At 36.6% G+C, this 17609-nt stretch overlaps 1 long non-coding RNA gene and 1 pseudogene across 2 annotated transcripts; both read left to right on the top strand.

Moving 5' to 3' along the window:
* Positions 1–1001: 1001 nt before the first annotated feature.
* LOC147490749 (putative ripening-related protein 5) lies at positions 1002–4797 on the top strand (annotated as a pseudogene).
* A 10060-nt stretch (positions 4798–14857) lies between these two features.
* On the top strand, positions 14858–17341 carry LOC147490748 (uncharacterized). Of its 2 annotated transcripts, none has more exons than XR_015199411.1 (3): positions 14858–15332; positions 15486–15743; positions 15851–17341. It is a non-coding gene; the product is annotated as an uncharacterized LOC147490748 (long non-coding RNA). The 2 variants fall into 2 exon arrangements; XR_015199410.1 differs by lacking the exon at positions 14858–15332 and having other exon boundaries at positions 15397–15743; positions 15851–15972; positions 16267–17341.
* The last annotated feature ends 268 nt before the right edge of the window (positions 17342–17609 follow it).

Below are 17609 nucleotides of genomic sequence, written 5' to 3'. Positions count from 1 at the left end.
TTTCTATTCAACTTAACCTAACCAAAATTAAAATAGAAAGTTAGAAACAGACATTGAAAAATGTATTCTAAGTGAGTGTTTGAGTATTCATTTTTTGCGAGTGAATTGAAAACTCTTGTAATCTGTTACTTTGTGCATCTAGTAAAACTTGGATCTCGCCGGTGGACATAGGCACATTGCCGAACCACATTATATCCGTGTCTTGTGGTTTGTTCTTTTTTACATACATTAGTCTCTTTAATTTATATGCTTGTTAGTTGATATTAAGAAGTGTTGGGATAGTATTTGAAAGGTGTTGAAGTCTTGTCTTGAAAGAAGAATCAATCCTTGTGTAGAGTTGATTCTTTTCTGTAGTGGATAACATTGTTTCCGCTTTAGTTATTCACAACAATTTAGTACCTTATAATTCTTTAAGTACATACACTTTGGAGATCCATATTCAAAATATTACATAAGAAAGGTGGTTGTCTAAGGCTCTAAGCCACGTATAAGAACAAAGGGGAGATAAGTAGTTGCTTAGAAAAGGGAAGACGACATCTCTAAAAGGTGAAGGCATTGCTACAGGTTTGATCTTCAGCAAGAGCAGTAGCATATCTAGCAAGTCTATCCGCTGCATGATTGGCCTCACGATAGATCCATTTAATTCTTACATTTCTAATTGACTTGTTTGAGCAAATTCTGCAGGTAATCAAAATTGGATTCACAATGTAGTAATCACACTGAAGAACCCAAGATTCTCAGCTATACTGGCAGAATATACCATTCATAGTCTGACTTGTTTTCAAGTATCATTAGATATAGACTTATAGTACGTACTTAATTAACAAAAAAAGTCATATGGCTAAAAATTCTAACTTCTAACTCTATAAGTTCAAACTTCTAACCACGAAACAAATCAGCTTAAGAAACTCCCATCAGAAAATGTCATTTTCTGAATTGCAATCTATATAAGGAGCAACTAACAACCACATTCATTTGTCAAAGCATAAACCAAGATAAAAGGAGAGTAAGAAGATATGGCTATAAATTCTAAATTGTGTATGTTATTAGTTCTTCTTGCTACATTTACCTTAAAGATTGAAGCCAAGCCTGGGGTTTGCAGGCCTAGTGGCAAAGTGAGAGGAAGGAAGCCTCCACCAGGTGAATGCAACGAGATAAACGATTCAGAATGTTGCGTGAGAGGCAAACTTTACACCGTCTTCAAATGTTCACCACCTTTAAGTCCTATAACTGGTGGAGCTAATGCAGTTTTAACTTTAAACAGCTTTGAAAAAGGTGGGGATGGTGGTGGTCCATCAGAATGTGATGGTAAGTACCATTCAGATGATAAACCAGTTGTCGCACTATCAACTGGTTGGTACAATAAAGGGTCAAGGTGCCATAAAATGATAAATATCCATGCAAATGGAAGGAGTGTTAAGGCTATGGTTATTGACGAGTGTGACTCTACACAAGGGTGTGATGCTGAACATGATTATCAACCTCCCTGTCCTCATAATATTGTTGATGCTTCAAAAGCTGTGTGGAAAGCGTTGGGTGTGCCAAAGAAGGACTGGGGTTATACGCACATTACTTGGTCTGAAGTTTAATCGCTATCAATCCATGTTCTAATAAGGCAGAAATTGAAGCACAAAATGCCACATAATGTAATGTGGGAAAGTGGGAAAGTGAACTTGATCATCACATTTATGTATGAATAAGGTCCGTGCAGTGTACTATGTGCGGTTGCAAGTTGTAAGTGTCAAGTGATCAAGTGCAAATCTTTCTTATTTTCTAGAAAACGTATCCAATTAGGTTTTGAATTGGTTATAATAAATTACCGTCTCTGGAAATTATAATCAGAATCCAATAATGACAATGCACATATTCAATCAAATGTATGCAGAAAACACAATTTTCATTCAGGCACAAGTTCTGAAGCTGAGTACTTGTAGTGTCATATGGTAAACAATTCAAATATAATTTGAATATATACACTATGCACAACCATGGTTAGGTTGTAGGATTTGAAGCAGAGTTCTGCACACATTCAATTCAGGACACATTATCAGCACTATTTGGATCTGTAGTCATATGGATTCAAACATCCAACAAATTTAACCATATATTTCTTAGCTTAGGAACATATGGCAACAGATAACGCGCTAGCACCACAGTATCCACAGGAAAGAAAAATTAAAATGTTTAAGGCTAAGTCCAATGGTTTTGTGCGCTGTTAGCGGATTAGCGTTTCCAAAACCAATGGTTTCAATGGCGTATGGGAACTAAATTTTTTACCAATGGCGTATAGGAAGTAATTTTTTTTTTTGGACTCTCACTCTCCAGCCGCCATTCTCACAGGCGCGTGAGAAAAAAGATTTTAAAAAATAATTCTAGCCGTGTGGCTTAGATTTCTTCTACCCGCCGCTCATACTGACGTGTAAACTTGACGCTATCTCATTAAAATTGACACTATAGATAGGTAAACTTATACCGATAGCGTTGGCGGGTTAGCGTTTTGATGCACCATTAGATCAAAATTTCCGTAATATTTGGTGTTTTGCCATACTATTGGACTTAGCCTAACACATATATTATGCTTCCTAGTTATTGGATTGGCACGAAGCCAATAATGGTACCCATAAACCCAGCTCATACGGCAGCCTTTGTTGACTTTAATAATGATCTGTTATTCTTATTGGCTATTAATAACATGTCCACACCCTATAAGTTTTTAGATCCAAAAATAAATAGATTGGTGTGGGCCATGGTGTGGTAGACACCAACCTGTTTTATTATGCATGAAGCCATGAAATAACATCCCCTACAATTGTAATTGCCACTTTTGAATCTTGATTGTCCTATATTACGTAACTAGGCTAAGGACGTTTAAGTTAGTGTCCAAAAAAAAAACTAAACGGCAGCTATATCTATATAACAAAGAAGGGTGATGCTGGACATTCAACACCACCCTCCAACTTTTAGATCTAGCTTATGAGGTGGTGAATCCTAAGATTTATGAGATGTGAGTTGTTTAATAGTGTGGAACAAGAGTATTGCATCATTCTTGAAGTCAACAAATGCGGCTGAACTTTTAGTGGACTTCGGTTGGGTTTTCTTGTCGGGCTTTAATGGGTTTCAATAGGAGTTTTTTTAGTCGAGCTTCAATTGGAGTTTTTTTAGTACGAGAGGGGGGCGGATGTGCATCGGGAGCACCGAAAGCGCGCATATCTGTGCCGTACAGGAGCGGAGTGGATGCACGTCGGGTTGGTTTGGCGTGCGCATCTGTGGCATACGGCACGGGCAAATACTAGTATATTAACAACAGAACGTTTGTTGTTATCGCGTGAGTAGGTAACATGTATTCTAATTATGGGGCCCCTTCTATTATATATTTTTATCCTTGTTCAGTTGTTCTGAGCTTCTAAGAGTATCATAGAAAACATTACAACAAATGTTAATTTTAACAATAACGACAGTTTGTACGTGTATATACATGTAAAAGTGAAAATGTGGGTGTTGTCGATTTTAACAACTGATGAACAGAACCATCCAATTAAAACTCTGATTGCTTTTCCGAAGTTTACTTTAACCGGGCTTGTTCACTGTTTACCGGGGGAAAAAAAATGGATTCACTAGAATCTGGTAATCATACCAAGCGAAGAACCCAAAAAGCTTTGCTATATCGGCAGAAGATACCATTCTTCATTCCTTTTTAAGCATAAGTACTATGGAATCGTTAGTTACTTAGTTATATAATACTTAATTAACGAAAAACCATAACTGCCACCCTACCACAGCTTGCCTGTTGTCCCTGTTGATATATATAAGTTACGTTCTAACCCTCAAACTAATCAAGCTTAAAAAACTCTTATCAGAATCTGGCATTTTCTGAAGTTGCAATCTATATAAGGAACAATACCCACATTCATTTCTCACAACATAAAGTGAGATAAAAGGAGAGTAGGAAGATATGGCTATAAATTCTAAGTTGTGTATGTTGCACCTCTTTGTTCTTCTTGCTACACTTACCTTACAAATTGAAGCCAAGCCTGGGGTTTGTAAGCCAAGTGGCAAAGTGAGAGGAAGAAAACCCCCACCAGGTAAATGCAACAAGGCAAATGACTCAGAATGTTGTGAACAAGGTAAACTTTACACTGTCTTCCGATGTTCGCCACCTGTAACTGGTAGTACCAAAGCAGTTTTAACTATAAACGGCTTTGAAGCAGGCGGTGATGGTGGTGGCCCATCAGAATGTGATGGTAAGTACCATTCAGATGATACACCAGTTGTAGCACTATCAACTGGATGGTATAATAAAGGCTCAAGGTGCCATAAAATGATAAATATCCATGGAAATGGAAGGACTACTAAGGCTAAGGTTGTTGATGAATGTGACTCTACACAAGGGTGTGATGCTGTACATGACTACCAACCTCCCTGTCCTCATAATATGGTTGATGCTTCAAAAGCAGTGTGGAAAGCCTTGGGTGTGCCAAAGGATGACTGGGGTAATCTGGATATTACCTGGTCTGAAACTTAACCGATATCAGTCTATATCAAATCCATACACTAATAAGGCAGATATTGAAGCACGAAATGCCACATGCAGTGGGAAAAAGTAAACTTGATCATCAAATATATATGCATGAATAAGGTCAATGTAATATGTAGTTTTAAGATGCAAGTGTCAAGCACCGCACTCAAGTGCAAATCTTTCTTCTTTTCATTCAAAATGTATCCAATTAGTTTTTGGGTTGGTTAAATTAATCTCAACATAAGTTGACTAGACTATAAGATTTTTCTAGCTTCACTGTGCCTAAGGTTTCTGTAGAATTAAATAACCAATCAAATAGACAAAAAACACAAGATTTATAATAGTTCGATGTCAATGCGGCAGCCTACGTCCACGGGAGAAGAAATGTGTTTATTGCTTAATTGAATTAGGGTTGTATTACAGGGATTTATATAGGCATAACATGAGTGCACACTCGTCTGTCTTGTTTTTCTAAAAAAAGTGGAGACTTTCCTTTATAGAAAACACACGAATCTATCGAACCTTTGCCACAACCGACTAGGGCGCACCCGCTCCTTCATCATGAGCAACATGAGCGCGCCCGCGCCTTCATGCATGTCTCTGACTTCTCCCACACTCCCCCTCAAGTTGGCGAAGATATCCAGCGAGCCCAACTTGGAGAGTATATCATGGAACTTAATTGGAAGCTAGAAGTCCCTTGGTAAAAATGTCTGCAAGCTGTTTGTCACTTCGAACAAAGGAGGTAGTGACAATGTTAGACTGCATTTTTTCACGCACAAAATGACAGTCAACTTCAATATGCTTAGTTCTCTCATGAAACACCGGATTTGCAACAATGTGCATAGTAGCTTGATTATCACAGTAAAGTGTAGTTGACAGATGCAAACCAAAACACAAATCCTTCAGAAGAGCGTGAATCCATATGATTTCACTGGTGGTGGAAGTCATAGCCCTGTACTCAGCTTCAGCACTAGAACGAGCCACTACATTCTATTTTTTGCTCTTCCACGTGACCAAATTACATCCTACAAAGGTACAATAACCGGAAGTAGACCGTCGATCAACTGGACATCCTGCCCAATCAGCATCTGTATAAGCAGTAATAGATGTATGCCCATTTTTTTGCATCCAAATATCTCTGCCTAGCGACCCTTTTAGATACTACAGTATTCTAGAAACTGCATTCATATGTGGACTCCTTTGAGCATGCATAAAACAACTAACCAAACTTACTGCATAAGAAATATCTGGTTGGGTAATAGTTAAATATATTAGTTTACCAACTAATCGCTGATACTAACCAATGTCAGTAAGAAGATCACCGATGTTGTCCAACTTGACTCCACTGTTAGTTGGAGAATCATATGGTTTTACCCCCAGCTTTCATGCTTCACTCAAAAGATCCAACACATACTTTCTTGGATTAAGAAATATGCCTCTTTTTGAGTAAACAATTTCAATCCTAAGAAAGTACTTCATAATACCCAGATTCTTTATGGCAAATTTCTTGTGCAGTAAATCCTTAAGCTTAGAGATTTCGATATAGTCATTACCTGTGATAACTATGTCATTAACATAAATAAGAACAACAACCAAGCCTAACGACCTGCTAGACTTAACAAATAAGGAAGGATCAACATCACTCCGCTTAAGACTGGTCATAGCTAAAACAGAACTGAGTTTGGCATACCACGCTCGTGGAGATTGTTTAAGTCCATAGATAGCCTTTTTTAACTTGCATCTAATCCAACCTTAGTATCCTTTGGATGTATAACAATCCCAATTTTTAAACAACATAAATTAAATTATTTGATTGAAAATAACTATTATATTATGAAGTCTAGCTTATTCTAGAATTTGTTTAGCTATTGTTGATTTTCAAAAAAAAAAAGTTAATGTTTTTACTTGAATTGTTTGTTAGAACTTATGTGGGTATTTTATAATCATTTTGGGCTTGAAAACATTGTTAAAATGTATCCATTCATATAGGTATGGACCTTGGGTGTTTTTAGACCCATTGGAGGCCCATAGGTTACCTTAAACAGACTTAAAACATGGAATAAATAAGAGTTTGCGAATTTTCTCTCAGAAAAATATGATTATTCAAAATCAAAACCCTAGCCTCCAATAAAAAGAAGGGGAAGAGGAAGAAAAGAGAAAAAGGGGACGCAAAGTATTGGGCTCACCGCACTATTGATATTCATAGTTGTTTACATCTTGTAGACTTAATAAGGTGAGTTATATTTATTTATTTTATTGTTTCCATAGAAATAGGATATGTTGTTTGTTATGTGTGATCATATGGATTGTATATTGGGAGGATAAAGCCATTAATAAATTGTATAGAGTTTTGTGAAGAAGATGAACAGTTAACAGTAAACACCATTCTAGAAAAGTTGTCTGTGCAGTCTTTTAATTCTTTTCAGATGGAGATCTTTCCGCACACGGATGTCTCTCAAATTTAATCCATAGTTTCCGGACACATTGTAGTCTGACATACTAAAATTTTAGATAGATCCAACGGTTGGATTTCTGTCGAGGCGCGCATAAGCGTGACACGTCGTAGTGTTTCTACACCAGAAAAACTGCAGTGTGCAGTCTTTTGTTTCTGCTTAGATGGTGTCGTTTCCATACTCGGATTTGTATGAAATTTAATCCATAGTTTCCTGACACATTGTAGTCTGACATATTAAAATTTTAGACAGATCCAACGGTTGTATTTCTGTCGAGGTGCGTATAAGCATGACAGGTCCTAGTGTTTCTACACCAGAAAAACTGCAGTGTGCAGTCTTTTGTTTCTTCTTAGATGGTGACCTTTCCGTACTCGGATTTGTATGAAATTTAATCTATAGTTTCCTGACACATTTTAGTCTTCCATATTAGATTTTTAGATTTATCCAATGGCTTGATATCTGTCGAGGCTTCCATTAGTGGGACTAGTCGTAGTAGAAACTACACCAGAAAACTGATGGGTGCAGTCCTTTGTTTCTGTTTAGATGGAGGTCAACCTATTATCGGATTGACCTCAAATTTAATCCATAGATTCTTGATATCTAGTTAAATGACATATACAAATTTTAGGCAGATCCAATGGTGGGTTGTCTGTCAAGGCACGGATTAACAAGGTTGTTAGAATTAGCTCAAGTTTAAAATAGATATAGTTGGGTGGTTACATGATGGCATTAGATGGTCAGTGGTTATTATACTTTCGATATATTCTTACTATCGTGAAAATATTGGTGTGGAATGAAAATATATCTATATGTTTTATTTTATCGTGATTATTAAAATATTTGGAGAATTGGTTAAGAGCTACGTAAGGCTTGATTCTAATCTTAAAAGATTGGATAATGAAAATGACCTTATGTACAGTGCAGTCACTATATCTATAATATATATATTAGTTTGTGGGATAACTATGTGATTGTGTTAGAAAATCTACTGTTGTTTTGATACTACATAAATATATATGTGTGAGATAGAAGTTGTATATGAATATAGACTTTAGTATATGTAGATCCGTTTTGGACATTAGTGTGTGTGGGACTTGAATTTGGGTTAATGAACTATTTGTTTACAATATTGTATATATGAGTGTGGTTATGTAAATTGTATTTGTTTGATTATAAGTCTGTTTACATTAAATGATGCTTAAGTGCTTGATTTGCCTTGACACGCGAAATGACTCTCTACATGTGTGGTCTGTTTTGACATGAGTAATGCTTGTATAATTATAAGTGATAATAATGTTTTAAAGTGTCGCCCACATCTTTAGAACTCTCCATGCCTTAGGATTTGGTAATGAGATATTATGACTTGTGATGTCATGTGATAGATGGGTATTCATTGAATGTGCCATGAATGACCCGGGTATTCATTGAATGTGTCATGAATGACCCAATAGTTTGGACTGCCCTAGAGAGGAACTAAGGTATTCGCCTTGCGGGTTGGTCGTATTCCTTGAATGTACGGGAATGTAGGTTTGGGTATTCCTTGAATGTGGCGGGAATGACTCAGGGCATTCATTGAATGTGCCATGAATGGCCCGTTAGTGTTATGATGGGTATTCCTTGAATGTGGCGGGAATGACCCAAGGTATTCATTGAATGTGCCATGAATAACCTGATATTTTGTTATGCCCAAAGGAGGCTTTGTGATTATGTGTATGGAAAGCCCAGAGATGGCTGTGACTCACAAGTTACGAGTTTACAAGATAAAAATATGTTTCCTGGAGGCGATATCCCACTTGGGACATATGTCTTGTAGTGGTACTCGGTGTGAGTGAGGCACACAGATATGTGTGATTTGGCAAATGTGTGTAGTGCAAATCGTAGAGTAGGAACTAAAGGTTGGGCTGTGTCTTTGAATAAATGAGTCAACGAGATAATTAATAAGCAAAGTAAAATATTGATTTTACGTGTGATGGAGTTATTGCATATGATGTATATGATTTCTTATGATAAATGCTTACGTGGTTTGTATGAGTTGATACTCACAAGGGATGAATGTACTCCTTGGTTGTGACTTTTCCTCGTTCTCATAAGTAGACGAGTGATACTAAAGTAAAAGTATATGAATTGTGTAATGTTATGGATATGAAGTGTAACGGTAAATAATATTAGTAAATGATTGTGATTTCTATGTGACCGAAAATGACTATAACTTGATATGTTATTACTTAAACTATTAATGACTTGTGATAGTCCGAGATCTATGGTTATGCACGCAGAAACTTTATGACGTAATGATGTCATATGAATGACTACCCTTGATGAAGGTATTATGATAAGTGGTATTCCCCGAATACCACTTGTGATAGTCTGAGATCTATGGTTATGCACGCAGAAACTTTATGACGTAATGATGTCATATGAATTACTACCCTTGATGAAGGTATTATGATAAGTGGTATTCCCCGAATATGCGGGACGAACCAGGTAATATCAATTAGACTTAATTGTCTTAAATGAGGTTTGGTTATGAATGGAATTTTGACTGGTTGAGATAAATCATTTTATTGTGATGTCTAACTCTGTTTTGCAGGAGGGTAGGATTTATTAATCTTTTCTGCAGGGACGTAAATATCCTACCCTAAGACGACGTGTTGGCTTAAAGGTAAGGTATACCAAACACATATTTAATTAGGTTGTCATATGTGCATTTAATAAATGGAATGTAAGTGGTATTGTATTGTGAGTTATTTTGGAAAGTTGGAATGACGAAATCTGTTATATGAGATTCTTGGAATTTGTATGTTGGGGTGAAATCTTACTTGGGAAGAAACTACACGCCGTTTTTGAAAACGGAACTATATTGTCTTCCAAGTTGAAATTGTTTGTAATGTTATATTTATTCATTTGAAAGATTATTATATATATTTTGTTGTTAGTTCATCTCATACCAAAGAAATTCAATTTGTCAATCCCATGTTTGCTTTGTTTTGCAACGTGGGTGTGTTCTTGGGAACATAGATGGTGGTGTGCAGTGGATAAGGAGACGTGATTTGGAGTTGCTCTTGGAGTTTTCTGGTTTAAGATTTTCTGAAGAGTTGGTTAGTTTCTTTATAGCTTAATAATGTGATTTAAGGATTTTTCCTTTTCGTTTCTTTTGATTTCAGTTTTTGTATATATCGTGTTTGATAACAGGGTTTTGGGTTTTGTTTCACCCTGGGTTTCCAGATAATTAAATATAATTGTTTTAAATATTATCTGGAAATTTGGGGTGTGACAGGATGTCCAGGTGGAATGCTCATCTACACTTCTTTTTTAAGATCGTCGTGTAAGAATGCATTTTTAACATCCATCTGAAATAATTTCCAATCTTGATTCACAGCTAGAGATACAAGAACTCTAAACGTGTTCATCTTTGCAACTGGTGCAAAAGTCTCCTTGTAGTCCTGACCATATGTTTGGGTGAAACCTCTTGCAACTAGTCGAGCTTTAGACCTCTCTAAGGAACCATCACTGTTGAGCTTGTTTCTGAACACCCAACGACAATCAACTGTTTTCTTTCCGTATGGTAGCATAACAATCTCCCAAGTTTTATTCTCGTCTAGAGCACGAAGTTCTTCTTGCATCGCCTTTCTCCATACTGGACGAGAGTTAGCTTCTCTAAAGTTCTTGGGTTCTTGCACATCATCGACTGTACTCAAGAAAGCATGATGAGATGAAGTGATATTGGCATACGATATATACTCCTATAAAGGATATGAAACGTCATGCAAAAAATAAAAATTCATGTGAGTTACTGGAGGATGCAATTCTCTATCAGATTTATAATAATCCTTGAAAGTTACTGGAGGTCGTCTCTCTTGTTCAGATTGTCGAGAAACTGGAGGAGCTGGAGGAGCACTAGAGCACGCCCGCGCCTTTGTTTGCTCATTATGTGAGTGCGCCCGTGCCTTTATTTCTGTAAAGTCGTTAGGACCTAGAGCGCACGCGCCCCTTAGTTGCTCAGTCACTGAGCGCGCCCACGCCCTTTCTTCTGTCCGCCCCCTTTCTTCAGTAGAACCCATAACTTCATGTGTTTCAATAATTTCTATGGCAGGAACTATACCTTCACCAACCGCTAGGACTGGAACCATATCTTTGCTTGGAGAGGTGTCAAATCTGCTATAACTGCTGGGAGAGGTGCCAAATCTGCCAAACACTCCCCCTTGGGACCGATTCCCAAGCATAACTGGATTTTGAAAGAAAGCTTCAGATTCCACAAATCATACATCACGAGAGACAACCAGTTTTCTTGTTGCCAGATTGTAACATATGTAGCATTTATGTGTGGTAGAATAACCAACAAAAATACATCGAGTAGCCCGAGCGACAAATTTACCTCGATGAATAGCTTGCCGATGCACATAACAAACACACCCAAAAACTCATAGACGATGAGAGAGATCCAGCAGCCTAGATTTGAGCACTTACAATGGGGATTTAAAACCAAGAACCCGACTGAGAAGACGATTGATTAAATAAGCTGCAGTTAAGACGTCATGAGACCAGTATTGTTTAGGAAAGTTCATGCCCAACATAAGAGCACGAGTGGTCTCCAAAAGGTGTCTGTTTTTTCTTTCAGCCACGCCATTCTGCTGAAGTGTGCCAACACAGCTAGTTTGATGAATTATCCCTTGGCTACGAAGGTACTCAGGTAACAAACTTTTGCGAAACTCAGTGCCATTGTCAGATCTAAACGTCTTAATTTTTCTACCAAACTGATTAGTAACCATATTATTATGAAAATCTTTGAAAACATTCACAACCTCAGTCTTCGATTTCAACAAATATAACCATGTAGCATGAGATTTATCATCAATAAACAACACAAAGTACTTATAGCCATCATAAGAATTAACAGGAGCAGGTCCCCATAAATCAGAGTGGATTAACTCAAACAAATTTTTAGACATAGTATGCGAGTTTGGAAAAGGTAAACGAGTTTGTTTAGAAAATTGACAAACATTTCAAACATCATCATAGTTTATAGAAACATGCGGAAACAAATTTGATAGGACATAACTAGATGGATGCCCAAGTCTTTTATGCAAAATGCGACTCTCAAGTAAACTATTATTGTTGAGTTTATGATAAGATGTATATCATATCCCTATTGTTAATGGAACTGTTGTAACTCTCACTATAAATATAGGATACGATCACCTTGTTAGGGTGGTTTTCAGTCCATCAAAACTCTCTTTTTTTAGTAATCTTTCAAATGAAGGCTTAAGACAATATCAAAGCCGCATTGTTGCACTATCCTCCCTTTAGAAAAATTGCATTGGATACTCTAGAATTGAGTTCGGATTATAACCAAAGATTACATTCTCTCGGAATTATAATCAGAATCCAATGAGGCACATTTCCAATCAAATGTATGAAGAAAAACACAATTTTAAGTAAGATATAAGTTCTCATTCTCAAGCTACTCCTATTTCTAGCGTCTTATGGTAAACAACTTCAATTCACTACGCACAACCTGTACGTCTTGTGGCAGAGTTCTGCACGCATTCAAATTCAATCTACACATATCTTAAGAAATACAATAAACTTATTCATCAAACTTAGGAACAGAGGGCAACAGAGAACATGCTCCACAGTATCCACAGGAAAGAAAAAGAAAGGCAATGGGTTGACACATATAAAAGCAGCCTAATGGTTGGAATAAATTCACATAGAGCGAATAATGGTATGAGCACTTGAGCAGTACATAGAATTGTGTTGCAGCAACGCGTACTCCTAATGCTTCAACAATGGAAAACAATTAAGTGCAAAATGAGGACAATATGGAAGTTCTCACTTAAGGGAAGAGATAGTAATCAGAACTTGTCGCTTACGTATACTGGTATTTACTTGATTAGCGAAAAAAATAACTACTTGTATTTACTAAAACTTGTAGTCGATTTGGACAATTGAACCCTAGATTGACTCTCGTGTTAATTCTTATAGGCTTCAGTTTGAGTCTCGCGCGTATTTTTTCTCTATATGAATATCACGATATCTCGATAAAATCTGTCTTTATACGGTTATAGCATTTCCAATGCAAGTCACTTTGGGAAATAACAACTTGCCTCTCTTATTGAGCCAAAAACAATGGCGCAATGCAAGAGTGACATAGCTTTTCACTAACTTATAATGAGGGTAACACTTGCTATTTAGATAGTTGTCAATTTGTGATCTTCGACGGAACTTTTATTCTATCTTGAGTTCTTTTTTTCTTTTCTTTTTATATTTGTCGTCGTGACGGATGTTTCATTCCGTCTCGAATCTATTTTCGATTTATTTATTTATTATTTATTTATTTTTTTCTAGATATGATGTTTCATTCTGTCCGAAATATTTTTTTTTTAACTTTTTACATTTAAACTGCATTGCACAACTCCTAGTAGCTTCTCACCAAAAAAATAAAAATGAAGGGAGTCCTATGTAGAAGTAACAAGTTGTTACTTACATTGGGAATGCTCTTATAATATTCACAGTGACTTCTTTTGACGTAAAATACTTAAAACACCAAGAATTGACTCTGTTTCCATACAAACAGTGTGTGATTCTCTTATATGATTATTATACATTTATACGTATAGTAGCATCCCCGTATTCTTGTAATTGCCACATTTGAATCTTGATTGTCATATTGCTCAACTAGGCTAAGAAACTTTCAGTTAGCGTCCACAAAAAAAACTAAACGGCAGCCGAGTTCATACTAGACAACCTTGACATTAATATATATAATAGCTGGAAGATCATATGTTGTTTTGGCACGACTAGGTTAATCATCATCCTCTACATAGATAAAATCTACAACCAACTTCACATGTATTCTTTTAGATGGTGTTATACTTGTTCTATGTAGGGCCGATGGGCCTTTGTAAAACCATAAAAAGATAGCTAAAAATTATACGTAGATTGTATGTGAAAAATAGTAATTTTTAAAAGATCTATCTCTATTAGTGAAGTACACCATAATTAACCTAACTTTTTAAATTAAACCAACCTTTTATCTACCACTAAATACCCTTGATTAGATATTAAAATAAAATATTCAATGCCTTTAAAAAAGACTATTATGTCATTTCAATTTTTATTTTCATTTATACCCTTAAGTTATAACACCATCATAAAGGAGTTTTATGTAAATTCAGGTTGAAAACCAAATGCACGCACTATATGACTATATGAATTGTACGCCTATATTTATTAGTCATTAATTAAGACTTAAATTACTATAAATACACTAATTCTTTCCCTTTTCGTCTCCCTCTCAATCTCTACGTATCCCATCTTTTTTTTTTTGCAATTAGATTGACATACCTATTTTTGAGTTAGGCTACTACGGACGAGGCAACAACTCTCTTGAGCAGTTCCATGAATCTGAATGTGAAATTACTCGCTTTTAACTGTTCCTCCATATTTTTTTTATACTTTTATTTTGCTTTCTAACTTTGCAATTTGCACTTATACTGCAGAGATACTAGGCTTTTAACAATGGAAAACATTATGATTCTTGCTCTGAAGAATCTAATAGCAATTATCAGGTATTTGGATATTATAGCCCAGCTTCAACTATTTCTTGTGTTGGTGCATCCCTGTTAAATTCAGATGCAAAGAGTTCACCTCGAGGAAATACCATGGACGTGGAGAACTTCTATTTATCACAAAGTTATCAATCATCAGGTGATCAGGATAAGGAGATAGATCGGCGTAGTCATGGTTCAGATGGTTTTTTGGAAGCCAAGGGTTCTCTTGATGCACTCAATCTACTAAATGATAGTAATCGGTTTTCCGACACTCTGCGGGTGGTATGTTATCCCTTCCGGGCCTTGATTGTCGGATAAATCGCGAGGATTTTGTCCGGGAACAAGGAAGCAATAAAAAGAACTCTAAGTTACTGTGCTCCTCAAAGTGATGAATATGCTGCACTGAATCGATGTGAAAATGAGTTTGCATATAATTTACACAGGGAAGCAACTTTTCATGAACCACACTCAATTTACAAGACCACAACATCTCAGCTTGGGAAGATAGCTTCCGAGGAGGTTGAAGATGCCAGTTCAGCCACTTCTGAGTTATGTGATTTGGACGACACCAATTTGGAGATCAAGTTTGAAGGAAAGCATGCTTTCAGCAATCCCTTTATAGTGCTTCCACAGCATTCTTTGATATTGAGTTTCTCATGCCTTATGAAATCCATGGATGCTGGTCCATAAGGACCTTCAACTGAAACTGGGAGGCCTTTCACAGGATAAGCGCCAGAATCTTCGGATCCTCCTTTCACAGGATAAGTGGCAGGTCAAACGCTGTGATGGGTTTTCAATAATTTCTATGATGTGAGTGGAAGGTTGTTTTTTTTTTTTTTTCCCGCCCCAGAAGTGATTATTACAAGTGGCGGATTTCTATAGTCAGCAACTAGGCAACGTGCCAACGTTAACTTTGAATCCCTGACCAGTGCTTTATATTCACTTCTCTTTTTCTTTATGAAGGGGATACTCGCAGGCTCCTGACGAGCTAACATATGGAGTTGATATGAAAAGGATCAGGTGGTGCGGTATCCTCCAAGTGTGGTGTCATATACAATTTTATCTTTGAAATTTGTTGGAGATACATTTCTTAAATCAACAAGGTTGTGACTTGCTCATTTATAGAGAATTGCTCTCTCTTATTTGGTTGTTGCAATTCTGGAAATCTCAACAAAAGATGGACAAGCCAAGGATCTTTTACCTGGATGGCAACCTGCATTGGTGGGCACATTCTCATTTTATTCCTAAAATAATTATATATTGTTTTTATGTTATTCATATCAGTGGAACAATCTCAACACACCTGCTTTTTTTTTTGCAATTTGTAGGCTGGCAGGCGCATGTGTTCTTGTAGTTTACCTGTTAGTTATTTATGGAGCCTATGTTCCTGATTGGCACTTTAGTGTCTACAACACGAAAAGTCCTGATTATGGGAAGACGTACTTTAAATGTAAGTAAACTTTCACCCTCACCACATAACACTCCTATAATATTTTATTTTCGCCGCAGATAAGTTTTTTAGTTATACTTCATTGTTCACCCAACGATGCCCTTACTACTTATGAGCAATTTGCTTAGATGACTTAGCTTTGAGCCTATAAACTGCCATTAGATTAAATACTAAAACATCAGTTGCCTTGCTAATTTGATCCAGAATGCTAAAGCAGTGAATTGCTAAATTATCATAAATCAACTTAGGCATATGTTGCAAATTTTGATTGGTTCGGCTGTTTATTTTATCCAGCATCTTGCACATAATATTTGGTTTCAAGAATGCCCTGGACTATGCCGAGCCTAAGATTTGAGAGTTTGTTTTGTCATTCATTTTTAATTGCTTGCTCCGTCTAAGGGTGGTGGATCGATCAGCTGCGTCTAAGGGTTATTTCCACATCATGGTGACTCCATCGAACATAAGGTGATTTCCTTTTAGCTTTGCATTTATGTCGATACTATGATAGCTCAGGTATATGTTTTGCAAGTGTTGGAGTAAGCACCTGCTTTTAGTGTTTTTCAGGGACTTCCTCTTAAAAAAAATGTCAGTTATACATGTCGTCTTAGGTTTGGATTCAACCTGTATAGGTCATTTAGTTTCCATTAGGAATATCATTCGATCTCAAGTCAGTCATAAAGCTTCAGGATGTTTAAGCTCGGCTTTTTTTAGGTTTTGCATGAGAACAACAATATTTTGGTCGTAGCAACAGTAGTTTGTTAAGGGGCAAATAAAAGTACATTGCCTCTAAAGACATCCATTTTTGGTACTACAAAGTGACAATGTGCTCGCCCAAGTTGAATCAGCCAAGCCTAACAATAAAGACCAGACAATGGTGAAAAAGACAAGCACACCAACTGAGTAACCCCAGTACATTGTTCACATAAGCCTGCAGCTTTAACTATCAATTTTATACCTGCAACTTTCCCCAAGTGTCAAGGGAAAGTCAAGTAACATTTAGAAGCAGCATACCTACACATTATCTCTGCAACAGAAATAACTTTGAAAGACTGATTCCGCACTCCGTTAAATTCTTTATCATCTCCTATATAAGTTGCAGCTCTTAATGCATATGTATTTACTCCATGCAGTTTCTATTGCTTCTTACATGCGTATCAAACTTTTGTTACCTGATTATTTTTCTTCATTATACAAAATTTTAACAATTGTCCTTCCACATAGTAGTTGTCCATTTACAGGTTTGCTTGTGTAGGTCTATTATGGTGGAAAGCTCACCAGTTTTGGACAAATATGTTAAATGAATCTTCTTTTCCAATAGCCATCACCTTGCAGAACTACAATGACAATGTTCTCTAATTCCTCTAATGCCTCAAAGACTTAATATGTTGCATGCCCGCTAATTTTTTAAAGTTGATGGCTTAACAAGGCCATCGAACTTGCTATTGCATCTATTCGTTTTATGCGCAATTTGAAACAATGCCTAATATCTCAAGTAGGCACAATTTATGATATTCCAATCATTGTCGAGGATCTATCTACTTAAATCGCTCTCAATCAGCAGGTTGAGCTACTAGCCCAATCTTTGTTATAGTCAGCGTAAGACCCGTTTCTTATTAATTGTAATGTATATAAATTGT

This window comes from Coptis chinensis, chromosome 6, assembly GCF_015680905.1.
Source record: "Coptis chinensis isolate HL-2020 chromosome 6, ASM1568090v1, whole genome shotgun sequence".
Taxonomy (NCBI): Eukaryota; Viridiplantae; Streptophyta; class Magnoliopsida; order Ranunculales; family Ranunculaceae; genus Coptis; species Coptis chinensis.
Note: the sequence above shows the minus strand (reverse complement) of the source record. Positions and strands in the feature narration are given on the sequence as shown.